Genomic DNA, 8,909 nt, shown 5'->3' with positions numbered 1-8,909 from the left:
GTCATCATCGCCGGCACAAGTCTTGATATCTTCAATTATATTTTCCGTCTTTGGATGGTATAATCTCTATCAGCTCATTTTGGATGTCAGGTGAAGTCCATTTGGCAAAACCTGCCCCAGCTGAACCAAATTTTTTGACTTCGGCCTCCAGTTTATCTGTGAGAATATGATTGTCGTGTGAACGCAGGGACAAAAGCTCCAAGAAGTTTCTTCGATTGTTTCCATTAGATTCTGTCAACTTTTCTCTTGTTTCGGAATCGCCCCTAAAAGCCAATCCTTGCTTTGCGAGGAACCCAACAGTTTGGAAAATATACCTCAAATAAGCTCGCCACTTCACGACTTCATCAGCATGTTGAGACTGAACATGGCCGAGAACCGAGGTATTCTTTTTCTTTGATGTGAGGAAATTGATCCACTTTTCCATCGACAGTTTGTGTTTTTTGTTGTTATAATGAACTTTCAACAAGAAACTGTTTTTCCATGTTTTGAACTCAAATTTCCCAAGGTTGGAAATGGAAAATTTGGAACAGGCGAAACACTTGGCTGACTTTTCAACCTCGTCATATTCTAGCCACGGGAACTTACGGAACCAATCATATTGAAAGTCTCTGGAGTATTTGTCATCTATCTGAGGACTGTATGTTTGTAACTTGGGCTGTAGAGGATGATCTCTCTCGACTTTAAGCACAGTTTCCCGCTCAGTCTCCACTCTGGTTCTGGTCTGGATGTCCTTCTGCTTTGGCTCCCCCCGGTAAGTATCGGGCCACCCAACTGGCTCGTGAAGACGACAGAGTACTCTGGGCCTCCGTCCACAAACTCCATCTCCTCAGTCTTGTTCTTCTCACCTCCCTGGACATTGTCACTAGTCTCAGAGTCCTCTGCAGAGGGAATATTGTTGTTGTTGACTACAGAGAGCTGCTCGGGAGAGAAAATTGGTCCGATATCGAGATTAGGAAGTCTTATTCCATGAGAAATCCGTCCGCTGAGGTAATTTGATGAGTCGCCATTATTTTCTGTGTCTGCAGTAACTTTCTCTTCAGCAGAAACGAACTTTTCAGATCTTGGTTCAGGCAGTAAGGCCTCAACTGGAGCAGGGTCATCGGGACAGGAGGAGGCAGTGACTGAGGATGAGGATGTAGCAGATGAAGTTTTCTTAATAGCAAAGTTCAATGTTTTCTGCTTCTTATGATCAATTTTCACTTGATACTTGCAGCTGGGGTAATTCTTATGGAGTTTAACTTTGTGATCATTAAAGTTGTCCTTCTGTATTTCCTTCTGACAGATAGAACAAATCACCAACTCTCTGTTCAAATGCGTTTTCCGCTTCCCGTGATACATTTCTGATAATTAATAAATTACTGCAACAATCCACTCTAAAAAGTACATAACTATTATTTATGTCCCTTTTAAGCAGTAATAATTTAATTTATCTTGTATTCAATGAAACAAATTCTCACGCTCTTAAATATTTCAAGAGTACTCCATACGAAAAATGTTGTGTGCGTCTTTTTTTTTTTTTTGCTGTAAAGTACTTCACATTTGCAACCAGTAACGTTAAACGTAATATGTAACTCAAATATCCACTCAATGTGAAGTACTTTAAATCGATAAGAAAAATGTTGTGTGCGTCTTTGTTTTTATTTTTGGCTGTAAAGTACTCTTGAAATAATTGCAGTAATTTATTAATTATCAGAAATGTATCACGGGAAGCAGAAAACGCGTTTTATATTCAAAGGTTCAATCATTTATATTTATAAAATGACAGACAATATTTGAAAAAGATATTACGGTTAATTAAAGGATTTGAATTCAAATTTCTGCGATGAATTGAGATACCCGAGAGTGTTAACTGTAGTTTAAAACCTCCATTTTATCTATTTGACTTAATTTGGCCCCAATATTGTCTTAGAGATATAATTTATTAATTTTATAAATGTGCCGGTGAATTTTGGCTACCTTAAGTACAATTTGTGGTGCCTCCACCACAAATTAATCAGAATCATTTTTTCATTTAAATGAACTATAATTTGTTGGAAAATATATTCCATGTTCAATTTTGTGAAAAATTATCTAGCTTCCTTTTGGGTGGACGTGCTACAAATATGTAATTCTATTATAATGACTCAGTACTATTATGAGTTGGTCATAAGTTACACATATATAATAGATTTTAATAATTAATTATGACTTAATTCATCTATATTTACATACCTATATGATTGGTGGAAGTTGAGGAAAGTTTTTTTTTTTTTGGTCCGCTGAACCGGACAAAGCGTAATATTGACGTACGGCCCTGAATACAAGTAAAGAAAATCAATTATTACAGCAATTCTTATGATTCTCGTGTCCCTGATTCACATCTGCAAAATATTTGATTTCAGCAAGAAATTAATTGTTAGGGACTGCTACGGGGACTACACATGCCAATATTTTCATGAGATTAATAAACAAACTCATTAAAACTATAAACTGGCCAATCTTCTTCTTGGAATGCCTCTCAGAATCTTCATGATATGGATTGGTACAGAAGAATAATTCATGACCTTCATGCAGAAAATCAATCAGGTTGTGGATATGTTCTGGATGTCATATGAGCTAGTGAATTTTAACGTCACCACCCAATAAAATTCACTAGCTCATATGATATCCAGAACATATCCACAACCTTCCTTGTCATTAATGTCTCTATCAAAAAAGGTAAGTTAATAACGGACCTGTACATTGTACAAGAAAGAATGTGGGTTGAGTAACTGCTTCCTTCTTCTTCACTCCCTGCTCATGTCACCAAAAACATACTTATAGTTTGGCCCTCAGAATTGTTAGGATATGCAGTGACCCTAAACAAAGAGCAGTAGAAATAGAGAAGGTGTAGATGAGTAGAAGTTACTTTAGAAAAATTCTTGAAGACAGTCTGAATAGAGCCATGGCTAATCAAAGAGAAAAATCACTCAAAACCAGTGCCAAAGTGGAGTGTAAATACGTTGTATTTCTTTTCACATATTACCAACAGTTACCAAGATTATTAAGAAACACTGGAACACATTAGTGAGGGATCTCACAATGAAACAAATCATTCCACATTCTCCAATGGTTACATTTAAACAAGTAGTAAGTCTCAAGGCTATGTTTCTGCATAGCCAAATTTCCAGAACCTTCAAGTAATGGCTCTACTACGTCAAATGTGGGATCAAAAAGTGAAAAAAGGACCAATGGAATTGCTGCCCATTTCTAGATATTAGCAAATAACTCTGTACTACCGAGTGAAAAGCTGTTGTAGATGTTAGTCATTAGGTTGAATGTGAGACAACTGGAGTTTTTTATTGCATTAATAACTCAAAAGCCCACTATAGAGTCCAATATGTAGGCCAAACAAGAAGAAAGTTGAAAGACAGAGTGTGGATTACATCAAGCTACTGAACTTCATTTCACAGGTGCTAACAAAATGCACTATATGAAAGTGCTAATCTGGAGTAATTATTTGTAACACAATAACAAGCATGGGAAACTATAAAAGTGTTCCCAAAATGTATAAGCTTAACGAATCCAACTCTGCTTTATATCCCTGATTCAGTATTAATCACAGAATTTTTTTTAACAAATTTGAGATTAACTATGCTAATAAAAATTTAGAAAAAAAGAACATGGTTCATCAGGAATAGGTTTAGAAATTTATTAGATGTTTGCAGATGAGTTAGCACTAATTTTAACTATATTTTTTATTAACATATACTCTTACAAGGTTCTTTTCTCATTTGTGAGTAAAAGACTACTCATAACCATTCCAAAAAATCACCTTACCACTGATATGTCAAAAACTTGAGACTAATCATAAAATTTATGAGATATTCTCACATATTGTCATCGAAAGGCTTCAATCAACCCTTCCTGATAATATTAGAGAGTCTCAGAGAGGTTTTATAAAAGGATATAGAATGGAAAACGTCAACTCTAATATAAAAACAGCAATTAAATAAAGTAGTAACTGCACCATTATTGCCATTTTAAAAAAGCCTTTGATTCAATATCATACCAATACCTGATAAAAACATTAGAAAAAACAGGGTCTTTTGAAATTTTATGATCAAAGCAATGACGTGAATGATAGTGAGATCAAAGATTCAATATGGTAAAGGGAAAAAACTTAAGAAATCAGTATGATATTGCCGAAGCATCGATGTTTCCACTTTTCAAGCATGTATGAGCTACGGAAATAATCTCCATACACCATCCAAGAAATCGTTTGCGTATCTAGTTGTGACAAGAACACTAGATGTATCATGATACCTATCAGTAGAGATGGACATCGATCGAGTAGGTGAAAAAAGCGGGAGCTAGATATATGGTACTGTTGATTAAATTTACAATTTTGGAGTATAGAATATCACGTGATTCTACTATAGAAATGAAAATCTTCTATATTTAAAGTTACCCTAGAACAATTCATATAAAAATTAGTCTAAATTTTCAAATTCAGGAATACATGATTTATTTCGTGAAACTCATAAAAAGAACTTTCATATCTCTATATTATAGATCTATTAACATTGATATCCCAATAACAATGAACAATAAAAACTAATGGCTAACACTTCGTCTCTGTGTGCCTGAGATCCATCGAGTGAGGCACACAGAGACGAGATCCCTTCAACAAAACATGAAGAAAGGATGATCAGAAGGTGTGTTGCTAGGACATTGAAATAGAAAAATAGAAACTCCGAGGGAAAATGGATAGATAGATATCCAATTAAATGTAATCCAGTCGGAGAGAGAACTTTTTTAAGGCATTTGACTAATAAAATTAATTATATTCAATGTTACTAAGGTAAGCAGCAAACTAAAGTTTTTATTAGAGGGAGATGTTGTATACAAGAAATATTAATAAATACTGAATGGACAAAAAAGAAAGAAAAAAAGAAGAAAATCTACCAACTGTTTTCCTTTTCTAATTTCAAAATAGTAATTTTTTTGACCAATCAGCCCATCTTTACTTACCAAATAATCATTACTCTTATTTCTGCAGTTTAAAAAGAGAGTCTGCTTCATAATTTCTGTGAAAGTGTCCGCATATTAAAACTTTGCTTTGCTCTTATTGAGGTGCCGAAGGAACGCTTCCGAGACTAAAAGAACAGATATCACTTTTCTACACTAGCTTCCAATAACGAATTATATGGTCCTGAAGTGAAGGACAAAATTCAATTCTGTTCTGCATCTACTTCAGGAAGGCGTTTGGCTCTAAGCTTGACAGGTGTATAATAAAGGGTTAAGACTCATTATTTCGTTTATATTTGTGTTATATGTTTTTATTATCTTATTGTAACAGACTGCATGGATTATGGATTACTTAACATCTGGATAAACTATACGCTTTTAAAATCACGCAACCTCTCTATTTCTATTTTGATTCTATAAATATATTCTTTTATCGTCAACTAGCTATCAATAAATATTATTTTGCATAGTAATTGATTATTCTTCCTAGAAGTGAAATATGCCTTCAAATTGTGTGGTTCCTTGTTGCCATACTGGTAAAACATTTGATCGAAAACTCAATGGTAATAAAATAAGAACTTCCTTGAATAAAGTTCTAACATCGAATATATCCATTCTTAATAAATGGAAATCAGCTATGCCAATAAATTAGATAGCGGGTAAAAAATACTATATATTTATTTTAGTGATATTTGATACAATAATTATTGTTTATATTGATGGCAAATCCATTGGTAGCTCTAAGAAAGTTGTTTTTCTCTTCATTTTAAACATGAAGATTTTGAAACAGAAACTAAATGAAAAGTTACTTAAAGGACGTATCTTAAGGAAAAGTGTTTTACCATCTTTAGGATTTAAAAAAAAAGTGACAATTAAACAAAGGACCTGTATAATATCAATGGCTGATGAGAGGCATAAATTGATAAGTGATGAAATAGAATTAAGGGCGCAAAAGTTTTTCCAACAATATGATTTTTCAAATTTGTCTGAGCTCAAACAAAAATTAGATATCAATTGTGCTTCTACAAAAATAAAAGTAGATTGAATGGAAGATTTATGTACAAAACAAAATAAGATTCAGGTATTTTAAACAACACATCATATTAGTGAAATGATTTATCTCTTTTTGGGAAGATAATTAATTATCCTTTTGATTTAATAACTATAGTTTTATTTAATTAATGATTGATTAGTAGTTTTAATTCATTTTAGGTTGTCCAGTTATTTGATTCAATTTAATAATTCAAAAGGACTTCAAATATTAAATGTGAAATACTGCAAATAAGATTTTCATGGACAAAACAAGTCATTGGTGGTTGCAGAGCGAATAAATACATGTAGTGCAGTTTTAAGTTTACTTGCTTTTTTGAAGACTAAGTATGAGAATGTTACCGTCAAAGTACAATTATTAGAATAAACAGCTTCAATAAAATAACTTCTGAACTAGCTCAATTAATTTGTTTCAAAGAATATAATTTATATTCAAACAATACAGGATATGGAAATTTTAATTAAAAATAATAATTATAGAACTTAACAAGAAATAAGTTTATTTGTTACTTTATATGTGAATTACTCCACATCGAGGGACAAAAGTAATTATGAGTTATTCTAATTAAAGATTCATAGCATGCATATCTCAATATAATATAATACATAAATATCCAAAAGTAAAAGAAGAACTTTTTGTCACAAAAAATCATCAGAATCAATTTGAAATGAAATAAAAATAAACACATCTCCATTATGTGCCGTGTTTTCAGTCTGAGTAGTTGCAATAATAACGATTTGTTGCATTGAAATAGGCAAAGTATGGACTAATTCATGCTTAACATGACGAATAAGCCACACATATGTTCTATATCCATAATATAAGTTTAAAAATCCTTAGGTGAAAGGTAGATATTCAAGCAGAGATCTTAATAAAATAGCCTGACTCGAGTTTTGTCCATTCCAGTAATTCGTTTCTTGATGTAAGGAATACGCGAGACTAGTGTTGTGTCGGAACTTAATTTTTTTGGTATAATTATGTATGGTCATAGGACCGGACCTATCCATTTTTAGGACCGGTCCTTAGGACTGTCGGTGGTGGAACTGATTATACAAAAAAAAAAATAAAGCTTAGTTTCGTCATCAACGACCAAACTTTTTAAGTTTTTAGGACTGAAATGCAGTACTAAACTGGACCAGACGTAGGCTGAACTGGAAGGGACTGTAGTTTATATTCCTAAATAAAGACAAACACACACACTCTTTTTTACATTACTAACTTTGACCAATTACAGGTGCTTTTTCTATTGTTATTTCAATAGAGTATCTATGAAATCAAAGAGAAAATTATGTTAAAATGATTATTTAATGAATGTCTAAAGGAATTAAAATATTTTTTTTTTTATTAATCAACATTTAGTTCTTTTTTTTTTATCAATTTTATTTATACTCTACCAACTCAATAAATACATTGTACGTGGTTTGTATAAATAAAAAACAATCCGGACAAATACATGAAAAAAAAAAAAAAAAAAAAAAATCAATATTTTGAGTTAAGTCCATAATTTCTTTATAATAAAATTTAGAAAAGATATACAGACAGCTCAGGTAATGGTCCTCTGGGTTGTGGGTCTGACAGCAGCAAGATGCCTCCCTACTTCTTCAAGGCCAACGTGAAAGTTAACAAGAACGTCTACTATAAGGTCTTCGTGTACCATGGGGCTCTAAAACAGTAAACTAACATCAACTCAATTATAGGAAAAACAATCGTTATTTTCTTGTACTTGCCTCACATATATTGATTTAAAAAAAACCTAAATCAACTGAAACGGAATATGATTCTTCTATATTATGTATCAAGGTATATTATTTTATGAATGAATGATAATCTACCGAATGAATATATTTAAAGGAGATCCTTAAAACTTCAAGACGCTTCAATGAGTGAAACCGTACATTCCGTTCTGCTTACAATTCGAAATAAAAATAATAATTAATTTCTTCAATATAAATCAACATTACTTGTGTGAAATTAGTCATGATACCACATCATGAGTAATTTAAGGAAGAATTAATTAACTATATGCTGTATCATTATTTGTACGAAGGTCCATATGGAAAACACTTGTAATCTACATACTTCATAGCAGAGAGTAAAGTACCTTACTAATAACATTTAGACATCACTTAAAAATATAATGAAATTGAGACTTTTCAGCGTCAATTCATCCAATGGTCAGTATTTCATTTATTAAGATTTTAAATTGACTATGTAAATAGTGCAATGAAATAAAGTTTACCACAAAACAGAACACACTAAATTTAATGATAAAAAATCCCTCATGTGTCTCAAACTCAAATCACCTCATTCATTAATACTAGAAGTCCCTTATTTGGCAAATTTTACTTTTATTTATGGGCGCACGTCTCTAAAAATCCCTACTAAGTAAGGGTTTCGTAAGGTTTGTCCTAGTTTTTCCTTATGAACAAAATGCTCAATTTAATATTGATTTCAAAAAGATTTTCCGATGTTCATAAAATAAACAGATTCGAATGAGGTATCATTCCAGATTGTTAATGCTTATTATTATAATTATCAAAATTCTGGAATGACTAATGAAAGTTCCTTGATATGTTATGTCCATAGTTAAATAGCCTATAATTGATAAATCAATTCAATATTTATCGTATTCATTCTCATATGCCTAGAGTAGAATTGAAATTGCCAATAGAGTTCTTACTTTAAAATTTGGATGCAGGCTCAGGCATAGATTATGTTGAAGAGGGTCTTTCTCAAAGTTATCGTAATGAATACCCTGTCCAAACTAAAGTTTGCATCTCAAGTCAACAAAAATAAATAAAAGGAATTTTATGATTCAGGTTCCTAAGATTTTCGAAATACCTGGTTTTTTACCCAATTAAGGTGTTCA

The 8,909-nt window shown here is 32.1% G+C and overlaps 1 long non-coding RNA gene across 1 annotated transcript; it reads right to left on the bottom strand.

Moving 5' to 3' along the window:
• Positions 1-7,519: 7,519 nt before the first annotated feature.
• On the bottom strand, positions 7,520-7,955 carry LOC121122372 (uncharacterized). The gene is made up of 3 exons (XR_005865788.2): positions 7,873-7,955; positions 7,768-7,802; positions 7,520-7,703 (listed from the first exon to the last, which is right to left on the bottom strand). It is a non-coding gene; the product is annotated as an uncharacterized lncRNA (long non-coding RNA).
• Between the last annotated feature and the right edge of the window lie 954 nt (positions 7,956-8,909).

This window comes from Lepeophtheirus salmonis, chromosome 8 (assembly GCF_016086655.4).
Source record: "Lepeophtheirus salmonis chromosome 8, UVic_Lsal_1.4, whole genome shotgun sequence".
NCBI classification, from domain to species: domain Eukaryota; kingdom Metazoa; phylum Arthropoda; class Copepoda; order Siphonostomatoida; family Caligidae; genus Lepeophtheirus; species Lepeophtheirus salmonis.
Note: the sequence above shows the minus strand (reverse complement) of the source record. Positions and strands in the feature narration are given on the sequence as shown.